Here is a 21,854-nt window from a genome sequence, read left to right on the forward strand (position 1 = left end):
AGTCGCTGCTGGTCTGTTTATGCCACATTGTGAGCAAATGTCTGAGAATCCTCACATAATGTGATACCCTGGTATCAAGATTTCATCTCTCTGGGCTGTTTATTTTAAGCTTAATTGGATAACATTTAACATCTGAGGTCTTTTTTTCCTAATCATTTGTATTAAGGGCTTTCCTCAGAGTCCATGTGCATGCAGGATGTATGTGCTCCATGCACTTTTCTGCCTGGCTTTTGAGAAAATGTTCCTCATTAACATTTTTTTGTCTTCATTTTTTAAACCCTGACTCTTGTCACTGCCATGAAGGAAAGGCGATGTGGATTAGTGAAACCTAGGTAGCCAGGGAGGACCCTGACATGTGACTGACTAAAGAGTTGATGCCTGACCCTGCCATTTCAGACACAGGGATCTCTTTGAAATCAATGGGTGTTCTGAGTGCAGCTTAGTTGAGGGATCAGGCCTGTAGTGAATTTAGGGGGTTAGAGGTGAAAATGGGAAGGGCCTAAAAGAAAATTCAGCTAAGGCAAAATCCTAAAGTGCTTACACAGGCAAAACTCCCATGTGTGCCAAATTCTGTAGTCCCTATTTGGGCAAACTTACTCGGAGTTTCACAGAATAATGCTGAGTAAATACTGCATAATGACTGCAGAATTTGGACAGTCAGGAAGGAATTAGCAGAGTGAGAAGTGAGTAAAGCCTTAAAGAGTTGGCCCCGATGACTTCTTGGGAGGGCCAGCATAAACTTGCTCGCATACAGCTTTTCATTGTAGCATGTGCAGATAGAATCCTACCACAGTATAACAGTGACTATATATCAAGACAGGGTCCTTATGCACAAATAAATGTGTTAGTCTCTAAGGTGCCACAAGTACTCCTGTTCTTTTTGCGGATACAGACTAACACGGCTGCTACTCTGAAACCTATGATTCAGTTTCTTTGGAAAATACCTGATTGTATTTCCTTAAATGTCTGCAGCCTTTCACTGGGGGATACCAGGGCTGAGGGAGAAAGTTAGGAACTTCAGATTTAATGTGATGAACAGAGATAGAAAGTTTTGCAAGTACAGTATTTTAAACCTTGAGTCTTGAAGGATGAAGAATTCTCAAGAGGAGGTTTAAAAATACACAACAGTACCTCCTAGAGCCCGATCCAAAGCTTGAAGTCCACGGAAAGACTCCAGTTGACTTCAGAGGATGCTGGATTGGGCCCACAGTGCAGTCAGTTTTCATACACCAACTTTTCTCTAAGCACAAACTCTTTATATCCAGCATGATGTTGCACAATGCAAAGTATTCAAATAATGTCTGCCAGCGATACGTGAAGTTGCACTATATCCAAGTTCCCTATAAGCAGGTTGCTTTCTCGATGGGGTTGATTCTTCACTCTGTTAATCTGGCTTCACTTCATTGGCTTCAGTGGATTGACATTGCCATAAAACTCATATAATCAAGCCCTTATAAACAATTAACGCAGTGTGTGAAGGTAGGCAGTTTCCCCCCCTGTAACCAGTAAAACATACTGGAGGCAAGCTTATATTTTCTGTTGCCCTCTCTCTCTCTTTTTTTTTTTTATATAGAATAGACCCGGGTGTCTTTAATATGTAGGTAGTTGTAACAATGAACTGATACTCTTATTCCCTATTGCTTCTAAAACAAATATAGACAGTTAATGGAGAGAGAAGAAAGTAAAACTAAAAATAGAAAAGGAAGGAAGGACTAACTCATTACAGCACGTTGGAACACAAGGCTTTTCTATTTTACGTACTTTCATTTTATAGTTGAGCGCTGCTAGTGTTTGGAATGATCTATTTGCTAAAAGAGTGATGCCAGCTTTGTGGGAGATAGACCTGTTATCATGGCTTCCTATAATTACTGCTACAGTCTATGGCACTTAGAGAATAGGTTATATCAAAGCACACGCTAAGTGTTTATGACAGTAGTTGGTCAAGTTCTGCTTGAAAGAAACATTTTCTCCCCTTGGAAAGGAGGCTCATATCTACTTAACCCTTTATTATCTTCCATGTATAACATTGAGAACATAGAACAAGGTCTTTCTTACACCCAAAATGTTTTGTTGAAGTGAAACAAAAAGAACCTCTTTGTGTTGACTATATAATAATACCAGTGATGATCTCAATGTTGTTTTCTTTCCTCTTCATATAACTGTTTACACTGGAGAGTCACTTACTCCAGCTTTAGGGATCTGCTTGTGTCCCTGACTCGATTAGCTCTTTATTCTGTCAGCCTTGTTCCTGTTTCTGAGGAATTGTTTCATTCTTTGAACAAAAGCCATTAACATTACCCTCCTCTCTCCTCTCCCCTCCATTTCATACCTTTTTTATTTTTCAGCTCTTGCTTAAATGCTTAGTAAGGACCTCACATTTTTCAGTGTAGCCTCAACCTCTCTAAATCTGAGGGCAAGCAATTGCAGGTGCATTTGTGGGCACCTAGTATCTCTGATTGTCACTCACAGATCAGGTCCTTAGGAGTCTGGGCAATTTGTGGCAGCAACAACCTGAGTTGTTGGCTGCATATGGGTGCACATGGTTTGCACATGTCAAAGCTGCTGTTGAAAATTTGGTCCTAGATATGATTTGTCTTGTATACAACACACAGATAATATTCAGTGTAGTCAATAATAACCACAACGAATGGATGCCATGGAAGTTCTGCTGTGGTATGTGCTGGGCCACTTTTTGGTTGCTAGCTGCATTTTCTGTTATGCTTTTGTTAATTTCTTTGTGTATAAGTAAATACAGGATGTAGAATTATCAAGTTAGAGCCTACATATTAAAATATTATTATTTTAATATCTACACATATCACTGTTGCAGTGTCTTTTGTGCCTCAGAAGCTTCTGTCTGTTGAATTGGGCTCTCTTGTTTTAAATGTTTTTAGTGCCTATTTAATTAGAAGTTGGAACAGAGTCATGAAATTCACGGGGTTGTGTAGCTTGGATCTAAAATATAAATGGGCACAAAATTCACTTTGCTTTGTGTCTTGCCAGATCAGAGTGCTTTTTTTAATCTTCTTTTTTATTTTGTTTAAATTAATTCTGACAGCTTAGCTTAACTGTAAAATACATAACAAAGACATGCAAATGATTATTGAGTGACATAATTATATGTAAAATTATATGTATGTTTGTGTATACAGACACACTGGAAAACTTTCACTGAAGCCATTTTTCACAATACATCTTCACTATAAATACAGGCTTCTTTTTCAAGATCTGATTTATTAATATTGTACATGGAGGCTGAGATTTTCAAAGCGGCCTACGAAACGGGGATGCTCAATTCCCATTAAAATAAAAGAGAAATGGGCTATGAAAATCTCAGCCCAAGAGTACATAGCATTTTATGACATACTGTACAAACACAAAAAGTCTCTGCCCTGAAGATGGTACAATCCAAAGGCGCTAGAAATGGAATTGCAGTTGGTACATTGCAATGCACATTGAAACAACATTTGTCTTTAATTTACCCATTATACTTGTATTCATATGGGCTTGATGTAAATCCATTGGCACTGGCCCTGTGAGCATGGGTTTTGTTTACATATATAAAAATAATTAAATCTATCTAACATACGTATATCTAATCAATCAGTGAAACAGCTTCCTTCCCACACAGACATATCTATAAGGAGGTAGAAAGCTATTGTAATACTTCAGTTGCATATTTAAAAACAGCAAGTGGGCATTGACAGCAGTGATTAATGGGCAGTACTGTGAGGTTCAGGATCTAACACAGAGGCGCCATGGAGCCCTAGATCACATGGTAAGAACAGTTTTCCTTTAATTCAAGGAATTGGCCATATTAGTTAAGACATTCTAATAATTACCCAATAATCTTGTAAAGTTAACATCAATTTATTTTGCTACTAAAATTTTGCTGACTGTAGTATTTAACTAGTCTGGTGTTTTCTTGGTACGGGTTAAAGTGACAATAAAGTTAAAAGAAATACCTGTAAGTAAATAATAGATTTTAACAGTAGAATATTTTTCCTCCTTTAGTTATATCATGCTATTCGTTTTGTGTTGGTTTATAACCTGAGTCAGCCAATGAGGAGAAACGCTAGAAAAGACCACCCTGCTGTAAAAGGCTTGATGCAATTAATACAGTCTGTCTAGAAAGCAATATTATTTCAAAAACTTTTATGTTTAATGATATGGTATGTGTTCTGCACATTTCATACTAGAATAAGAAGCAAGCTTTTGTTTCATATCAGACTGGGTTTTATTAACGCTGGAAGATCAATGGAAAACAAAACAATAATCAGAATGGAGAATGCAAACTCATCCTGCAAAAGCCTCCTCACTCATCAAGTCCCAGGACGATGACTGATATGTTACTCCTCCCCCTCTTACTCAGTGGAATCTGAAAAAAAAAAATCCATCCAAATTAGATTTCAGATCCACTCCCCCCTCCCCCTTTTTTTTTGGAGAGGAGAAAGAGGAGTTGGGCTGTGTGTGTGTGTGTGTGTGTGTGTGAATGCAGACAAAGAGCTACAGCTATATTAAAATAATTTGCAAATGCTTCTCATTATACTGTGAAAAAAAAAGATTCATGCTAGAGTAGAACTGACTAAAATTTGTGCTCAGAAGAGACACCTCTATTAGTCACTGATTACTTATTTTAGTGAAATATTTAATGCATTTTGAAGATTTTATTTCATGCACAGTGTTTAAAGTATCTATCTATCTATCTATCTCATATCCAGCCACAAACTAGACCTCATCATAAACTTATTTTTAATACATGGTATGTTTATCAAGAGATGAACAGGAGACTATAAGACAGCACAGAGGCAGCTAAAATTAGGGCGCTTCACAGGGCAGCGGTGCTGGCAATATAAGTGAGGCTTAGGCTTTGTTCTAGAAAGACACCCTATCAGTATAACTTAGTAAGTCCTAATTATGTAAAGTTAAGAACCAGCAGGGCAAAAGGGGTATTTAAAGTTGCTTAAAACTAGATGCCTGCAATTTCCAGACATCCAAGGAAAAAGAAAGGTGCTTAATTGCAATATTAACGGGTGGAACTGGATCCAGTAGTCTCAAGACAAAGGGGTTCAAGGAAACATTGCCTACAGTAGAAACAATGGCTCCAACATTTAGAGAGTTAACTGGATTGCACACCACTACGCCAAGCCCGAGAGTCTGAATTCTTCAAACGTTCCAAATGCAGAGCTAAATCAAAGAATTCTGTTTCAAATCCATACAAGATGTTGCTGTTTTTCTCCTCTGACAGGAGAAGCATTTGGAAGTGCAGTTTCTTTCTTTTTTTATAGCTGTCTTAAAAAGGAGTTTGGATGTTTAGCACAGCTGGTGCTCATTACATTATGCACTATCAATAAAATAGCATGTGTAATTAATTTTTAATGCAGTGCTATATGCAGCGCTTTAAAGCAGTTACTGTATGGGGAGAGCTGACACCGGTCACCGACATCAGAAATATTAAAATAGAGGGCTAGATTTTTGCATTTTTAAAGGGTGTGTGTGTGTGTATGTGTGTGTGTGAGTGAGTGAGTGGGGAAGGGCTAATTATTAACCAGCAGTTCTCTGGCCATGATTAAATTTAAAAATATTGGAACAAGATAGATGGAGGTGTTTTTTAATTTATTTATGGGAATGGATGAATTCCCCATGATTGAGGGGCTCAGTGTATGGTAAATGATGGCTTGTTTAGCAAAAAATGTTTTCAGAGCAGGTAAACACCATTAGGCTAAGCAGTACGTTTGGTGGATTTGTATTTTTTAGTGACCGGTCTTTGTTAAATCCTGACCACAGCTTGTCAAGTGAGAAGCCTATTGAAAAAGGCAAAGTGGTTTGTGAGGTTAAAAGAAACTAAAGGAGACGCATTTGAGTTCCTTCAGACCCCCTTTTTTTAAAGAGTGCTTTCTTGTGGCATTTCATCGGTCGCAATAAAAATAAACCCCAAATTTCTTCTCTTGAATCATTTCATATTTGGAAGCAGCGTCAGTTTGAATGAGAGTAAGTAGAAGGATTGGGAAGCAGCACCGTTGATGGGGGAGTTACTGCTGCTCTGACAAAGGACCCACTCACAAACAAACCCATTTACACTTTTGCTCTTTTCTCTGCAGATTGGGGCTCATGCCATACTTTTCAGGAGACCCAAAATAAAAAGAGGACGCCCCTGCTAATAGGAATGTAGGTGGAGCTTAGGTGAATACATAGCTGCACACAGAAATCATATCAGGAAACACCTCCACTGCCAGTAGCAAGAGCAGACCTATTTTCCTAGTTGAAATATTGTGCACATTATTACTCAACAAAGAAGACGGGATCCACTTTGTTTTGCAGCAGGAGCAACAGGGTAACTGCTGCGGATAATTTGTGCTGTAAGATCAACCGTTTGATCGCACTACCTTCTACCTGCCTCTCCACTCTTTCCCTAAATGCAGCCAGTCTCTTCGTAAACACTTCATAAAAAATATTAAAAGCATGAAGAGGGGAAGGCTTGTGTGAAACAATAATCTATTAGGAAATGAAGGACCAAATTAGGATTTGCACTGCCTCTCTGCACTCACTGGGCTTGCCTTTTGGCTGTGCAGTGCACAGGGTTTGGTTTTTTTGCTGTGTTTTTTTTAGCACTGAGATTTTTAGACACACAGACACACAATACGTAGATGTTCGCAATTATTCTTTATTTCCCTCAGTAAAATCCCATTCATTTGTATGTAGCATATGCCAAACCGTTTGCTTGCATTGCTTCACCTGGCATGTGTAGCACTGAGTTATTCTGTCCCTTCAGAAATGGTTTCTGTCATTGCTTTTCTTGGCACTTTCGATTTGATGTGTGTGTGTGTGTAAGGAAATGTGCTAACTAGGCTTTTCAGACTCAGTGAGGAGGATTAGTGTCCTGAATGTAGACATATCTCTCACAATCAAGGGCAAGTAGTCTAATCTATGAAATATCATTTAGATGTTATCAAGCCTGTGCGTTTGGCCCACAAACCGGTGTGAGAAGCATTGGTAAGTGTACATTTCTTTGTGAACCTTTTAGTTTTTTAGAGGAACTGTGCCAGATTCCCCTCTGCAGTACCACAGCATAACTCCCTTGAAGTCAAAGGAACTTACTGAGGTACCCAGGGCACTTCTTTTGATAGGTAAATGACTGCGTAAATATTTGAAGCATACATTTTTGTTTTCTTCTTCATTTGCTCTGTCATTTCCATACATTTTTGTAACATATAAGTGTATCTAGTGCACTGGAGTGTGGCATGTCCCTTATGTAATCCTCTTCTTTCTGCCCTGTGGATGTTGTTGTTGTTCTTGTTTTTTTTTAACCAGTGTCCTTGGTACTAAAGACAAGGCCATTCACGTAGCAAGGATTGGGGAAGGAAGGTCTAATGAATCAGTAGAATGTGTACTTGGAAAGAAGCAGGCAAAAATCCCACATAGAGAAGGCTTACATTTTTTATGAATTCAGCTGTAAGAGTCAGAGGTCCTGGGACTTTTGGAATGAGGTTAATGCAGGTGCTGAGTGAATATCTGAGGAGACAAGGGTATTTGGAATCTTTCCATAAAATTGTACTTTTAAAATTATTCTTTGCTACTAAGAATTTAAGGAATCGGTGGGTAGAGAGAAGTCAATGTATACAACACACCTGCACCCTTTATGTTTGTTTAAACACCACTTCCTTATTTTGGGCCATATCCCACTTGATTACTCATATAAACAGTCCCGATGGAGTGTAAGGGGAGTGAGATTGGGCCCTTTGTCTTTTTGTCCTTCAATCTCACTCCTTCTGTATGGGTGGTTGACTCTTTAATTTTCATAATATTGACAGGTTATTTTGTTTTCTTTGTCTGTGTCTTGAATTGCTCGCTTTGAGCGGTTATAATTCTTTCAGAACACAAATGGTCCATTTAGCTGTTCCTTTAACCTATTTTTATAAAACACTCCAAAGATGATTCAGTGCTCACAAAAGCATACCTATGCCTTTTGTTTATTTCCTGGGTTTCAGTAAGCCTCCAAGTCATTCAGCTTCAGGAGGATTCTGGGTAATTTTTGAGTACCCACTTTCATGCCCTAACATTGAGCTATGTGGTAGCCCCCATGAGGCAGGCAGAACAATGATCATACAGTGCCATCAGTCTGTGTGTGGAATTCTTGTTGACAACAGGGGGAGCACATGTGGTACTTAGTCCTGTGAGCATGTCTTCCTGAGAGGTGCCTTAGTGCTTTTCACTTCCATCAACTTCAGTGGTGTTACACCCGTTTATGCGAGCTGTGAATTTCCCCTGTGCAGCCCAGGAAAGTATATAGCTTTAAATGAGAACCAGTATATGGTTAGGAAGGATCTGCCATTTAAAAATATTAACAATAAGTTATGTAAGAAATAAAAATTAACAGAACTAAATAGGATCTTAAAATAGCAGTAAACCTTCTTACATATAATCCATCTTTAAAAGAACTACTGTTATTTTAATTCACATCTTCTAAAAGGTCTTTCTGGTTTTTTTTCCTCCCTCCAGTAGAACAGGGAGCGAATAAGTGCATGTATTATGACCTACCAGTGTTTAACATTTAAAGGGTGTCTAAAAATTAGGTCTGAGTGTTTACAGATTAATTAATCCAAATCCTTTATAAAAATATATGTACCATTGATTGAGCTGGGAACAGGATGTTTGTGGCTTTGCCTGTAGTGAGGACAACATTAAAATAAGTAACTTTACCCTTATGCAGAAGTCCTATAGAATTTAATAGAAAATAGACCCATTCTATAAGTTTTTTTTAAACCTTTTCATTTAATTAAAATAATATCCCTCTTATAAAATTCTGTAGTATGGTTATAAAAGCCCTATAGCATGGATATAATTTTCTATTACATTCAGTAGGTTTGTAGAATAATTTTGACAGAACTTTGTTAAATTTCTATAGAAACTTACTGGCTTCATCCTTATACATTCTGCAGGGCTTTGCCATAACAGGTAGGGTAAAAGATGCTATTGAAATGAGAGGCAATAGAGCTCTCTTATTCCTCCTCTTCACCATCATTGTCAAAGATCATTAGGATAAAGTCAAAACATTCTTAAAAGCACAATCTCTTGAAACATTCAGTGGCCACTGGCCAGCAAGTCTGCTTTTCAAGGAGCAGGCAGATGATCCGGGTTGGGAATGGGCAGTGGAGGGTAGTTTTTTTGTGATTATAGAACGGTACAACATAGCGTCATCCAAACCTTTGAGGGAAAATGAAGATGTACTGGGAAAAAAGCCATTGCCTTTTAATGTCGGGTTGAAGACTGCCTTGTATAATTTTCTCCGTCCTTTCCCAGTAAGTCTGCCAGCACCATTGCACATCCCTCTGAGATGATAATCAATGATTAATTTTTTTTTGTTACACCAGAATTGGCAAAACCGAATAAATCTTTTGTATGTGGTTGCTTATATTGTTGGTAGCTCTTTTTCTCCACCCCCTCCCTTTCTCCAGAGATTCCTGTTATCTCTGGTTAAACAATCTGGTCTACTGAGATTGTTAGAGGAAGGTTGCCCATGTGATTGTATTCCCCTGGGGATAGCACCACACGCCCTGCTCCTCTGTAGTTCTCTTGGGAATGCCGGAGCATTTTGCACACAGATAGACAAACACCCCTCTTCCCCATCAGCCCATCATGAGTCAACATTTTGGTTGCTTTGATATGTAATTAGAACAAGCTCTTCTGTCAATGGCCTGCTTGACTTGTGGTGAATGACCTCGCACACTTAATCCACATCTAATTTTTATTCTAGAATTTCCTATTTTGCGGACCTATTTTAATATTAAAAACAAATATTCCCTTCACTTTCTTTGATTTCTTTCACTTTAGGAAAATTTCTCTTTATTTACCCTCCCCACATTATTTTTAAACACATTTTTCAGAGCCTCCTCTACAAAAGTCAATCCCAAAGTGAAATTGTTTTAATTTTTTTTTAAATGGAAGTATCAGCTGAAAGAAAACACAGCTCACAACATGCAGTTTTATTGAGCCAGCATGAGCTTCTTTAATAAGATTTTTTTTTTTTAAACTGGAATAAGAGCACTGTCCCTTTAAATCTGAACTCAAACTTTACTGGATATTTTACAGAGCCTGGTTTCATTTATAGTGGAGCCAGACTTGCTGTGTGAGAGCCGTCCGCATGCTGGAATTAGTCTTAAGCTTGCTTCTGTGGCGTTGCCAAATTCCATGTTTGTGTTTTATTTAGAATTCTTTTCACGGCCAGTCGAATCTGTTCAGGCACACACAGGCGCTGTTGCGCCCCATGGAGAAAATAAGCAAGCTTGCGTTTTCTTTGGCATAGGCCATGGCCACAAAAGACTGCGGTCTAAAAAAACATTTTTTAAAAGCTATTTTAACCCATAACAGATGTATAAAGTAGGCACACGCATGCCAGTTTCCTTAGTTTTAATTAAAAAATAATTACAGCTTTAATGGGATGCTAGTGACAAATTTGGATGAATGGTGGGTGACATTATCTCAAGGCTCACTTCAACTTATAAATTAGTGTATTTCTCTTGGCCGATGGTACAGATGAAATTAAACGAAGGAACAGATTAATATTTTTTAAAGTCACATTTAACCAAAAGAAAAAAAAATACGGACTCCAGTACCACATACTCTCATGAGGTTGCAGTGTATGGGGAAAACGTTTTCCCCCTGCTGATGAATGGTTGGAATGGATTTGGGCTCTGCTTTGCAAGTTACCTGTCTCTTTCATAATTTCACTAGTAGTCATGTTGCCAAATTATTGTGATTAATGTCAGCAGGCGATTCTATTTATAGCTACATCTAACTAGCTGATAGTTTCTCCAAACCAGGGAATTTTAAACATAAAACCATACGTGAATTCTATATGTTGCAATGGCAATCCCTGGATACGTCTGCTCACATGCTGGCCTTTTGGATTGGATAGTATTGCTTTAATTCTTCATAACTTGAGGCTATTTTCAATTTGGGGCTTTTAAGAAATACCAGAGACAGTGCTGGATTTGTATGCAGACACCAATGATTTTTATTTATGCAGAAATAAACAAGGGAGCAATAAATATTAGATGGGCTAACCCCAAACCTTATTCCAGTTGTTATTACAGACAGGTGTACGCCGAGCTGGGAAAGCAGGAGGAAAGAATTGTTAAGGGAGGTGACTGGACTGGTAGATACGTAAGGAAGAGGAGAGGATGGACTGCTTAATTCAAAAGGGTGTATTCTCTCCTCCCTGCGCAAGCTCAGCTCTGATAAGAAAGAAGACTCTAGTGTCAGCAAATTTCTTTATAGGAGAGGGCAAAAATCCATTTCTAGACTCGCATGGCACATGGGTTTTCCTCCAATTTTGTACTCCGCTGGGTAAAACTTTCCAGATACGTGCATTACCAGGCATGGGACTGACTTTCCAAATGGGAACATGAGGTCAGAATCATGATCCACTGGGTGGATCTGTGAGGGTAGTTTTGCCCATAGAGGACCAAATCATGCTTGCCGAACTCATGTGCATTCCCACTGTCTGTAGTGGAATGGCTTGGGTGCATAAGATTTGGCCTCTAATGTAAAGGCAACTAAGAGTTGTTGAGGTACATATTAGTACAGGTAATAGGAGCTCAGAACAGTAGATTATCTTAGCCCAGAAATGTCCCTCTTTCTGTAACTTTTCCTTAAAAAATATATCTAGTGTGTTTTTCCTGGTTAAAAAATCAGCAGATTTCATTTATGATTTTTTTATTAGCTCATCGTGACTGGCAAGCACCATCCTGTTCCTGTTGAAACCGTGAATTGGGCACCATCCTGTTCCTGTTGAAACCGTGAAAGTTTAGATGTTTATTTCCAAGGAGGCAGGGTTGGGTCTCCCATGTTACCTGCTGACAGTAGCCTGCTATATCAGGCAAGACAAACACAGCAGTAGGAAGTCATATTGTCTGGCCTGCTTGAAGAATTTTGAATTCATTACTGTGATCTATCCTGCTTGGTTTTTCCATTCTAATAAAAGCAGATCCTCTCTTGTTGGTGTGTCCATTACCTGAATCCAAGCCAAGCCAGATTCTCCAAAGATGTGACTCTTAGGGTTTAACCACACTAAAAGAGAGATTTGCCTTTGTCAATTGAACGAGTATTTCTGAGGCAGTGTTTCCCTAAACCTGAATTCCTCAGAAGTAAAAATTAAGTTCCAGTATTAAAAACATGAGTCATACCAGTGCAGATGAGAGTCATTTCAGCATTCCTGGAATTTTTGGAAGGGAAACATTACATTCAAGTTAATCCTTTCAATTATACCTTATTGCTAAAATAATCCACCAGGCATTCTGCAGTAGAACCCCTCTGCTATTTGATTACAGTTCAGGCTTTGAAAATAGCACCTGAAATTTTCAGACTCCTGAGATTCAGTGTCTTAATTTTCTTTTTGTGTTGCTACACACAGGATGGTCTATTGCCTTTTTTATTCACTTCTTAGGATTCTTTTTTTTTAATAAATAGGGCTAATTTAATTTGTTCTGATGTGTCTCAAGTATCTAATTGCTGCTGTTGAGAATGATTAATGTCCAGTTGAAAGGATTCCACATCCATAAATGAGAATTAAAAACAGATGCTATTTTGATGAAAGTGTGCTCCCCTTTCCTTGTCTGCGAAGGCTCATAGAGCAGGCTGCTGAGATATAGCTATCTATCAATAGATAGATGTTAGATGCCAAATACAGTTCATAGTCACAAACCCATACACATTAAAAGCTGAGCAACCAGATAACAACAAACAGTTTATTGAAGGACTTTAGTGCGGGCTGTAAACGAATATTCTCAGATTGTCATTCAGAAGTACTTGACAGACTTTAATGTCATTTGAAAAAAACCCTCCATGGATTGATTGCAAATAGTTCTGTGTGAGAATTTGATCTTCAGTATTCATCAATTGAGCTGTGCTGGTTAGTTGTCAAAAGTCAGATGAGTCACACACAGCCTGATTTTCAGAGGTGCTCAGTCCTCAGGTTTAAGTCAATGCAAGCTGTGAGAACTCATGGGAAATTGGGCTCATGTTGTTGGGATTTTACTGGTGGGTTGGACAAGTTCACAGGAACTTTTGGCACAGGAAGTCATGCACATCTCAAAGTTGGTTTCTGCAAATGAATGTGCCTGTGATTTTGCAGTTTGCTAGTAAAACTTGATTGCATGCAAATTTATGAAAAGAGCCAGATTCCAGAACATTTTCTTATAGTATCCAACCAGCTTTGACGTGCATGCACGCGCGCACACACGCACACACACACACACAAACACAAACACACATGCAGAAAGAGACAGATTTTATATAGCAATAATTACAGACAGTACCTATTCTGTAATACTTTTCACTTAAAGAGTATCTCAGCTTTATAAATTATATACACAACAGATTCTCTTCACCCATCTAATACAACCGTCTCTGAAGTATCAGCCATGTACATCTCAGGGTGAGGGAGGAGAAATTTTGGCCAAGAACAAAAGGGCAGAGGCTTTTGAAAACTGGTAGGATCACCAGTGTTCACAAAGAGCAGACAGGATTTGTTTTTTTAAATTCACAGTAAAAGGATATGTGATGGTCTGTTAAAATGTTCTAGAGGGTGACTGAAAAAAAAAGTCTAATTTAATAGATAATTAGCAATTTGGAATTTATTCTTGAAATGGGCTTTACATTTATATTTTAGATTAAATCATCATTTATATAATGCATTTAATTGAAAAGCTATATCACAAATCGCCAAAAGTAAAAAGTTAAATGCATGGCAGGCTATTGTCTGTGTGCGTGGGGGGTGCACGTGTGTGTGTGTGTGTGTGTGAGAGAGAGACGGGCAGAGAGAGCCTTAAGGACAGTGGGTATTAGCCTCTTCAAAGCTCATCCTCTACCAGCTTCTGGGCTGCTGCAGCAGCATAAAAATTGCAAAAAATGAACAAGACTTCCATGGTGGCCTTCCATTTACCTGGTATACGCATGGCAATGTAAGTATATTTCCAGGTATGTGAGAGCAGCAGAGAGATTTCTTTTGCATTTGTTTGTGTTGTAATATTAATGTTACTTAACTGTATTTTTTAAAATTACCTTTGTGTCTTGTAACTCCTTTGTAGTTGTGAGGAACTGGGCAGCAAAGAACAGGAGAGCTGCATTCTTACCATGCGGAGTTAGGGTTACCACCTCTTCTGGGGACAAACTTCACCCTTTCAGTTTGTCCCCGCCCATTATGTGCCACTTAATTCCACTCAACTATGCTGTAATCTCAACTGTCCCCCACCAATATACCCCACAAAGTGATTGTTAGGCTTAAAGTGGACTAAAATAAATACTAGGCCTTCCACTGTCTAACAATAGCTTCCTATTAGTTTAAAACAAAATTTTCTTTTCATTTCCCCTCTGTCCTCCTTTCCCTTTCTCCCTCTTCTAAGTTCTCCTTTCTTGACATGGAAATACATTCAGCGGTGGATGTTGTGAACACAATTACTACTCGTGAGACTCAATAGTGAGTTACATGTCTGTGAACTTTACTGGTTATGTCTGCATTGTATGGGAGGAACGCTCACTGAACGTGAGGGTGAAATCTTGGCCGCATCAAAGTCAATAGCAAAACTCCCACTGACTTTAATGGGACCGGAATTTTACTGTCAGAGTCGGAATCCAAGTGAGATGCTCTCAGGTCACTATAATAGGAGCATGGAGATTTAGACGATTAGATGATTTAGATGAAGATGATTTAGTTGGGGTTGGTCCTGCTTTGAGCAGGGGGTTCGACAAGATGACCTCCTGAGGTCTCTTTCAACCCTATTCTCTGATTCTATGATTCTATGAAAGAAAATTACCTTTTTGAGTTTGGCAGCTGCTCACTGTTCTGTTGGGCCAAACCAAATCACCAGACACAAACAATCTTTGAGGAGTTCCGTGTTTGGATTTCCATCTGGATTTTGCAGTGCAGGGCCCATTGCTGGTTTGCATACAGTTCCTGAATGTGGTCAGTTGACTGGGTACCAGTGTACTAATAAATAAGAATCTTTTTGTTCCATCTCTTTTTTTTTTATTGCTCTCCAAAGCATTCTTATGAATAGTGTATATGACCCGCTCTGAATGCTGGAACTCCACACTGATGGCAGTGTGACTGGTGTGGAGGCATCAAGCACATAGTATATCCAGAATTAGTCGTTTAGCATCCGAAAGCTCAAATCTTGTCTTCACTGGGAATCCACTAAGGGCAGAATTCTGTTCTTAGATTTGTATGGTGAATCATGACTCTTATATTCTCTTCTCGTCATATGTCATATCAGTGAGTTTGGAAGAGAATGACAATGGGACCAGACACCCAGAAAAGCGGTACGCCCTGAGACCCAATCTGTAGGAACGGTAGCCTTAGCAAACCAGCCACTGTCCTTTAAAGCTGGGAGGAAGGAAAACTCTCCTTTCCAGAGGACCCCAATGGAAGAACCAAACCAGGTGTTTAGTGAGAGCAGAATAACTGCACCAAGAACTATCATGGATGGATTTGAGAATTTGGCCCTGACTTTAATTGGTGAATAATGGAAGGTGTTAAAAAACAGATGTATGGTTTCTGCGTTGTATTCCCTATTCCCTAGAACTTGGGAGACCCAGATTCAGGTCCCTGTGCCTCCACATGTTTCCTGCGTGACCTTGGGAAAGTCATGTAGAGTTTGTGCCTCAGCTACCCATCTTAAAATGGAGATAATAGCACTTCCCTACCCCACAGGAGGGCGGCTTCAATAAATACAGTACAGATTGTGAGGTACTCAGATACTGCGGTGATGGAGGTCAACTAAGTACTTAAGATAGACATGGAGAATATAGTTTGTAGATCCTGCTCTTGCTGTGCAGACTGAAGGTTATTGATGAGACTGATTGGGATTGATAGTTGTCTGACTATTGTTTTATAATCTTCACAAGCATAAAAGAATTACAGCTGTTAGTCCCTCTTTGTGACAACAGTGGATCAGATTCTGCTCTCAGGTATAACAGCACAATCACCTTGCAAATGAAGCTCATTGGAAATCAGTGGGGTTACACGGTTGTAACTGAGACCAGAATTTGGCTTGGCATTGCACTGGGTTTTCTTTGTTAATTCTAGCTTCTAAACCTGGAAGAAATGGCTTTTTTATTACAGCAGTGCTTTAAGAGACCCCAGGAAAGCAAGGTGGAAATATTTGAGGCTGCCAACGGCTAGTGGCAGTTTCGGCCTAATAAACTGCAAGTAAATAACTTGGTGATTAGCTGGAATTGGCAGGCCACTTAAACACAGTGCTGAGTAGGTAGATGGTTTCCCCTATCCACACCTTAATACTATATAACAGCATGGATAGATGCCTGGAAGACATGTGAGCCTCACCAGGGGCAGTCACCCAAAACTTGTTCTGCAACTACTGAGACATCTCTATTTGTGAATTATAATAATTATAAAAACAATACACATTTATTTTAGTACCTTTTGTCCCAAGGAGCCCCAAGCACTTTCTGACTGAAGTGGGTGTAAACAATAAGCTTGAATTAGTCATTATGAGAGAGACATTTTTTCAGCTGAGAGACTGAACTGGAAGTGGAATTGGGTTCTCTTCTCATTTCTGCTACACATTCCCTGCATGAGCTTGGCCAAGTCATTTCACCTCCGTGTCTCTCCGTTTGTACAGCTATAGTGGGGAAAGCGCAAGGTGATAACACCTGTCTCACAGGCAGTGTCGTGAGCCTTAATTCAAGATGCTCAGATGCTGCGGCAATGAGAGCAGCATATAGAACAGAATTAACTAATATTCATAAAGTGCTTTGAGATTGGGATGCAAAAAGTGTTGCTAACAACAGTGTGTACGGGATACAAAGCGTGATTGAAATGGTGAAAAAAGTAACTCTTAGAGCCCAGTGAAATGGTCAGCAAGACTTCCATTGAGTTCACTGGGCTTTGGATCAGGCCCCTAATCCATTTGTAGTTCAGCAAACTTCCCTTTTTTTTTTTTTGGTGGAGCAGATTCTGTTCAGTGTTTTAATTTCATTCTCTGCCTTTCCCCCATTCCTCTCCTCTGTGCTCCCTTACATCTCTGTCCATAATGACAGCCGTCCTGAGCCGTGAGACGGCGAGGGCTCTGCTGTAATTCTTTTTACAGCTTCTGTCAGTTGACACCATTTCTTTGGCAGCATGTGCATTAGGCTCCGTTGGACAAACTTGTTCTATATCCCTCCCTCTGTTGCTATTGGTTTTTTTTTTTTTGCTCTTGATGCCTTTCCCTCAGGGAGATTACTGCTTCAAGGAGCAATTCCCCTCCCCCCCCATGTAGTAAACTGAGATTGAGAAATGCTAATTACCAGAGTGGATTGGTGTTGTATTCCCGAAGAAACATGAGGCATAAAGAGCAGAAAACATTATCAGGCTCCCTAACAAGAATAATACTTCCCAGTAATGTGTTGCCTCTCTGGCAGCCACAGAGTGTAGTTCACCCATTCTTCTTAGTCATTTCATTAGAGAATATTTTTGGTAATGCGTGGTGCGATTTTTGTTACTTTGGAAAGCACCCCAGACCAGTTTATTATACGTGTATATTGGACTGGTTTAGTATTCATAAATAATCAGCATCCTGTTGATCTGTGAATTCTTTTGAAATTAAGTGCAGGGTGAAGGGGGGATAGTGGTTTGTGTTTGCTCCATTTCTTTATTCTTTTCATCTTTGAAATGTGATCTTTCAGCTGCTCAGAAATGGGATCGTGTCTCTTTAAAACCTCACAACTTTTGTGAAAATATACAGGCAGGTCATCTTTGCTGATTCTGTATAATCAACCCCCACAACACCCTGGTGAGATGGGTAAGTAGGTTTATCACCATTTTACAGGTGGGGAAAGAGAGGTGAAGACTGATGTAAGTGACTTGCTCAGGGACACAGACTTAGTAAATAGCAGCTTGCAGGCCTCTGGTCAGACTACCTCTCTCTCTGTAGTAAACTACACACATGGCAAAATATACAGAAGCAGAAACTGTTCCTGTGCCAGCATGTGTGTGAGATACAACAATTTCTGCTTCAGCGGGTTAAAAAAAAGGAAATAAATAACATTATGTTCTACAGATGTGTTTCTAGTGGCGTTTATAGTCAAATCATGGGATCCATTCATCTTTTATTCTGACTGACTAAATGAGAAGTCAGTAAAAAAGGCCATTAAAGGTTTAAGTAGAGCAAGTTTTGCCTTGCTGACACTGAGAACTAGTGAACTTGCACGTGTTGGGAAAGCAGCCTCTATGGGTTGGATCCATGGTGTGTATCCCAGTGATTGTTGAGAGATCGGTAATCCAGAACTATTACTTTGTGTGGTGTTTCTGTGCAGAACTGAGAAAGAGGTTCTGACCCAATTCTGCAATACTTACCCCACAGTGGGTAGCACTTTTGGAAGCAATTAGTTGCATTGCGGGAACAATGAGTAATGTTACTCATCTTAAGTAAAGGTTGCAAAATCAGGACCTTTGTGTAATGCATAAACCTAGTAACCTAGTCACTGACTTATCATTACTAATATTTGCGCTTATTTCCCATGGGCTTTTCCACTCACTTGGTGACTATCACTCACTTCCATGCTATTCTTCCAATCCATAATTGCATCTGACTGCCCTAAAGTAACAACTGTCCCTGATGCTCTCCAGCCTTCACCACACCTTCAGGATAATGCAGTGTGGGCACTCTTTCACCTGCACTCAGTCAGGGTTGGTTTGTACTCTCTTGAGACTGCCCACTCTCTTTGCCTTGAAGAAATAGGGAGTGGCAATTCAACCACAGCACTTGTTACTCGGAAATGGGTGATCTGTAATGCTGAAGTTCCCATCCTGGGAAGCGCACTGGAAAGGGATGATCCATGCTCAGAAATAAATAACCAAATAATGCAAACATTGGGTCATGTGTTCTGGTGTGTTTCCAAGTTCTTTGTTCTGTATTTGGTTTGTAGTAAGAAAAAGTCTAAGAATGTTAGAAATACAGATTTTCTTTTTTTCCCGTTTATCATGTACTTCTATTAGAGTACTGATATACCTTCCCTTTTGACGTCCAGCTGGGGGAAATTGGACATCATAATGGTGGGAAATTTGAATGGTTCAGAAAAACAGTTCAGTTTGGAGAAGCATGCCATGGGTAGTCCTTATTGTTCATTATTTAGTTAGTGGCCATACGGTAGGCCCCAGTAAGGGGGGTCCATACCGTAGGCCCCTATTGTGCTGGAGACTGTTCAAACAACAATAGAAGACACAATAACTTCCCTAAAGAGTTTACAGTCAAAGTTTATCCAAATTGCCTGAACTGTCAACTCTGCAGAATTGAACTTAAAATTGTAGGTGAGCTTTCTTCTATTTTCTGGTACCAGTAGAGGTAGAGAGAGTTTTCTCAGAGTATCTCAATATTTCCACGTCTGACCCTGGCCAGGCCCTGAAGGTTTGGAGGTTTAGGAGGAAAAATCATTTTGGCTTCAAGAAAAGGTTTAATCAATTCAAGTTTTGGGGGCTCCTGCTGGGTCTTATTTTAACCATTCCCAGTTGCCTGCAAAAATGGAGAATGGAAGCAAAACTTGATGTTGCCCAAAGTCAGCAAAGAGATCCAAGGGTTAGAAGAACATTGTTTTTTAATTCAGTGCTGAGGAAGGAAGGTGCATACACACATAAAAACCTACTCATGAAAAGCACTATATAAGTTAGGTATTGTGATTATTATTTTTGTTCCCATTGACCTTCTCTACAAACAAACAAAAAAAAAAACAATTGCCAAATGGCTCTTGAAGGTACCTCCTGGTACTCAGGGTTGGCATTTTTAGAATGTTCTTATAATATGATTTAAGGTAATATTGTACCATGTCAGTGCACCTTTTATCCTAAAGCACTTCACCAAATGCAAATATGCCACACTACTGAAATGTAGCTACCCCTGGTGTGGAGGCCAATATCTCACACAGCACTGTACACAGTCCAGTGAGAGGAGATTCAGTTTTGGCTAAGGACATCTGGGCGAACCCCATCCATTCTGAAAGATGCCATGGGAGCTTAAGTGTCTACACAGAGCACAATCATACCTGATCTTTTAAATACATCATCTGAACCCCAGTCAAGAATAAAGTTATCTTCCTCTGAAAGAGCAGGGGGCGACTCAAACTGATCTGGATTTGAATCTGTGGCTCCAGGCATTCCTCATGTTCATCCATCTTAAACCAGTCATCTCCTCTGCTACTAAAAGCGTTGGGGCCAAATTACAAATCAGTGATCAGTTAAGATCTTTTAGTCTTGTGAACTGTCCCATGGAAATGTATGTGTAACTCCTCCTGAAGGCAGCAGTAGCGACAGATCTCCAAGCACTATTCCTTAGTTGTTTGCCTCCTCAGTACTAAACATTAGAACAAATAATTGAAGGGGATCTGAATTTTCTTTTATTTAGATAAAATAGTTTTAAGATCTCACATCACTAACACAATATCTGTGAACAATGCAAATACATAGTTTTATTTTAAAAAACCAAGTCATTTGCAAAATATTTCCTCTTCTATTTACTTGCCAATGTCTGAGTTCAAGATTTGGGTTTCCCTTGCTACCTTTGATGTCACCGCTAGCACATAAACCAGGAATTCAGCTCCTTCTACTGGTTCAGGTGTTCATGATGGAATTGACTGATGCAGAGAAACACAGAAGCCAGGGGTGAATTCTGGCCTCACTGAAACCAATCCCTTTGATTTCAGTTGGGTCAGGATTTCACTCCGGGACTCTGGTCCTAGTGGGTAAGGAGGAGAGGGGACTGGAGGGACAGTATTTTTGTTTCACAGCAACTTTTGGAAATTTGAGCAGAGTTTTTCATTCCATAACACAACAAAGGAGTCAAAGCAGGGATTTGAACCTTACCTGTGTTTCCCACATCCCAGTTCAGTGCCCCAACCACCAGACGACAGAGTGCGAAAGTCTCTTTCCTGCTCACAAAATCTTCAAATCAATATGTCTCCGAAAGACATTTTAGCTTTGGCAACAATGAAATTGCATCAAACGTGTTCTGACCAGCTCTAGTAAGGAGCTTTCAAGTTCACCTTTAAATAAAACCATCCGTTTAAACACACAAGTCAGGATCTTTGTGTACAATAGAACGTAATAAAAGCTAGAAATGTATGAAGATTGCATTGCTTGGATAATACAATTGCCCTGAAATAGCCTTTTTAATGTGCTAAAAACAAGAAAAACATGCCATTTACCTCCCCCATGTCCTGCACATTTTACCCAGATTCCAAATAGAATCTGAAAGTCCAGAACATGGGCCATTCAGCCCTGAGCTGCTAAGGATGCCCTCTCAGACTTGGGAGGGAAATAGTGGAAACATACCTTGTAGAATGAATGCACTTGTCTGTTGGAGAGATGTAACTTCATTTGTCAGCTCTCACGAAACACACACTCATTTTATTTCCATTGCTGCACTTTTGGCTAGAACTGTTCAAACCCTGCAGGGTTCCATTCACAATGGCGTACGCAGAGCAAATCCTGCTCTCGGGTTCATGAGGGGTTGATGGTGAACCAGACCCTTCAGGTTTGCCTGGAGGTTCAAGTCTGATAAATTTAGAACTTCAGACCTCTTCATCCCTCCTAGCTCTCCCTCACCCCCAGTTAGCCCATGGATGTCTTACTTAGGATTTGTTACCTTCAAGGAGTTCCTGGTAATATTCTTTCTTATCCTTCTACTTTTCAGGGTTGGAGAGGGAAGAAAGTGGGGACTGTGGTTAGCTGTTCCTCATACCTTCTATTCTTGATGGGACTTCAGTGAGGTTGCATGAAGCTTAATTCATTAGTGTTTGTAAAGTGCTTCTAGAGTCTTGGATACTGTAGATGGTGCTACAGAAGTACACTCATCAATTGTTAT

At 39.6% G+C, this 21,854-nt stretch overlaps 1 protein-coding gene across 10 annotated transcripts in view; it reads left to right on the plus strand.

Moving 5' to 3' along the window:
• The window catches only part of BCL11B (BAF chromatin remodeling complex subunit BCL11B), a 99,856-nt gene that overhangs the window by 46,198 nt on the left and 31,804 nt on the right, over nucleotides 1-21,854 (plus strand). The window lies entirely within an intron of this gene.

The sequence above is a fragment of the Mauremys reevesii genome, linkage group 4 (assembly GCF_016161935.1).
Source record: "Mauremys reevesii isolate NIE-2019 linkage group 4, ASM1616193v1, whole genome shotgun sequence".
Classification (NCBI taxonomy): domain Eukaryota; kingdom Metazoa; phylum Chordata; order Testudines; family Geoemydidae; genus Mauremys; species Mauremys reevesii.